Source organism: Chinchilla lanigera, unplaced genomic scaffold (assembly GCF_000276665.1).
Source record: "Chinchilla lanigera isolate Chin_1 unplaced genomic scaffold, ChiLan1.0 scaffold00005, whole genome shotgun sequence".
NCBI lineage: Eukaryota > Metazoa > Chordata > Mammalia > Rodentia > Chinchillidae > Chinchilla > Chinchilla lanigera.
In genome coordinates this window covers 2559379-2562440 of record NW_004955406.1, presented here as the reverse complement: position 1 = coordinate 2562440, position 3062 = coordinate 2559379, and positions in this window count along the sequence as shown.

Below are 3062 nucleotides of genomic sequence, written 5' to 3'. Positions count from 1 at the left end.
GTCAGTGTGGGGTAACCTAATCGTCACCTTCCACAAGTGATACTCAAGGCAAGGGTGAAGACATTTCACAGAAAGTACACTAAACTTGAAATGGAGTTATAAATTCAAAGTCGTCTGCACCAGAGGGAAATATGCACAAGAAAGCTTCCCAGCTCAACCCTTCATGTGCCTGGAGGAACCATGGGATTGTTTGTGCTAAATCAGATGAAGAAAGGCTCTTATACGCCCCTGTGTTGAGGTAAATATCTCATTTATTTACAAGCAACAGATTATTCATTTAATCACTCATTCAGAACCGTTACACGGAACTCCTTCCACGTCTCGGGTGCTGTGCTGAGTGAAAAAGCAACCGGTAAAAATGACAGATACGATCCCAGGCTTCACGGAGGTTACATTTTGTCAAGCGGTTACTAACGAAATACTAAAAGGGAAAGGAGGATAAGAACTGGAGTGCTTCTGAGTCAGAGAAAGCCTCTTTCAAAAGAGAATGCATGAGCGGCACGCCTCACATCCACTTCCCTGTGAAGAATTCAGTCCCTTGTTGATTCAAAAATGCTCAATGTCTGCTCGCTTTTGTGTGCTGTACCCTCAGGGGTTAGAGGAAAGGAGGAGCCGGACACCAAGCTGAAAGAATTCTACAAATAACCAAACAAATGTACAGTTCAGTGAATTTCAAAATGATAAGTGAAAAGTGGATCTGAGGTCTAAATTAGGAGGCTAGAGGAGGAGGTAAAGCGCTGCTGAAGAATAGTTTCAGCTGCTATGGGAAGGAAGGGGCCCAGAGAGCTGCCCATCAGGGCAACGGTGTGAATGAGGAGTCCGGGACTAATAATTATGGATTCTTTCATGGGTCTGAACTATAAAGTAAAAGAAATCAAAGTAAACCACATTGAAATCACATGCTTAAAACCAAGGAAATCTAAAAGACAGTCAGAGAAAAAAGAAGGCATATTATTCCGTGTAAAGATAAAGACAACAACAGAAAATCAGAAGACAATGAAGCAAGGATAGATAGGTAGATAGATAGACAGATAGACAGATATTGATCATGCCTCAAACTCCATATCTATGATGTGTACCTATGTCCATCCCCATGAGTAGAGAGGGTTAAATGTCTTCCCAATGTGTGTGCTGCACACTATATAAAGTTGTTGATGAGAAAGAACTGCACTGCTAAGTTCTGAATTCCCTTCTTCTTCCTGGGCTGTTTATTTTCACTCCTTTGGCATTAGGCTGGGTCCCAGACCAGGCTTCAGGAATGGAAAGTGCAGAGAGGAGCGGAGGCATTCCACCCTGCTGCCCCTGGCGGCTGGTAAGCAGGCGTGCCTTGCCCACTTGCTCTTTCCCGAGCGGCACTAGCGGGAGCATCTTAGGCTTCTTGCTTCTCCTTCTCTTTATGCAATTGAAATCTAGTAATTTTCCCTGATTATTTGATGGTTAGTTTCTCTATATCCCCCTCTTAACAAAATTATAAGTGCACAGGGGCAAAAACATGTTCTGTGATATTTTGGCCACAAATGCTACGTGCTTGGGACCTGAATAGTGCTATATCAATATTTTTTGGATGAGAAAGAAAAGCAGACAGAAGGCAGGTATTTAGAGAGTTCTTTCCAGAAGGCTGAGAATCATGGGCATCATCCCAGGCTTAGCTGGTCTTACTCAGTCTTTGGTGCCAGATATGTTTACCCCTGTAGATGCACATACGTATTACAGAAATATAAAAGACCCAAATAAATAAACTGAATCTCAGTGGAAATTTGAGAATCAATCCTCCTTTGAGTCACTGAAGCCATGGATTCAAAGTCAGGAAAGTTGTTGAGAAGAGAAAGAGTAGGGCTTTTAAATAGATTTTAAAATGTGTGAGGAGCTGGGCATGGTGGCACATGCCTGTAATCTCAGCATTCGGAAGGCTGAAGCAGGAGGGAGTTGGAGGCCAGCTGGGCTACCAAGTGAGCTCAAGGCCAGCCTGAACTGCATAGTGGAGCCCTGTCTCAAAAAGACAGAAACGAACAAACCAAAAGGTGTGAGGGTCAAGGAAAATAGGCAAAGCAAACAAAAGCATTGAGATATTAAAATATAGGGCATTTCTAGAAATGAACTCTGATGGACATTTACTTATTGAGGATTTGGGTAAGACAAACTTGATGGACTACCAACCCCTATCAGAAACAAACTCTGAGTGAGGAGTTTGGAAGAGACTTACTAAGGACTGTACCAGGACTTGTGGTCAGAGGATCTTCTATGTACCAGGTATGACTGAAAACCACAGTGAATGTTTAAAATTAAGGACACAAAATTTATTATACTAAAAGACACATTGCCTCGAGTCTCCTCAGAACACTCCTGCTTGGTTCAAACACACTTTTCCTATCCTTCTCACCATTTCCTGCTGCAGCTCCAGGAGTCCTTTTTCGTGAGTGTCTTTAGTTGCAGTGGCATAGCTGCCTTGGTGTCCTGAATGGATTCAAAACATTTACCTTTCATGGTCTTTGGGACTTTGGGGAAAGGCAAGAAGTCACATGGTATAATAAATGCTGTTTGACTTAAATATTGTCCATATATTTTGATTACACCTCTATAAATAGCACTAAACAGTATTTATCATAAAGCCACATTGGCACATACGGTGACATGTTGTAACATTCTTATATCAGGAGCCAGCTGAGACTCAGAAAGCTAAAGAAACTTAACATACAGAGCTATCAAATGAGAGTGTCAGGGTGATTTCTAATTTAATGCAACGGTATCAGCAAAAAAATATATTGCTTTAAAGAGAGGAATTACCTGGACATATGTGTGTGAAAACAAAAAGAGAAATCATCTTTCATCTTCCAGTCAGTCATGAAATATGGCTAAAATGATCAAATACATAGGATCTAATTCTAACTCAAATGAGGGCACAACTTCTTAAGTCCATAAATTGCACACTGGAGAATAATTTAAGTTTATAAAATTCTAGTATTTATCTTTAATATAAAGCTTCTCAAAATGTTAAACTCATTTATTTTTCAGGGGAGTGGTTCAATGTGGTAACACAATTCTAGTAACTAAAGAGAGTTCAT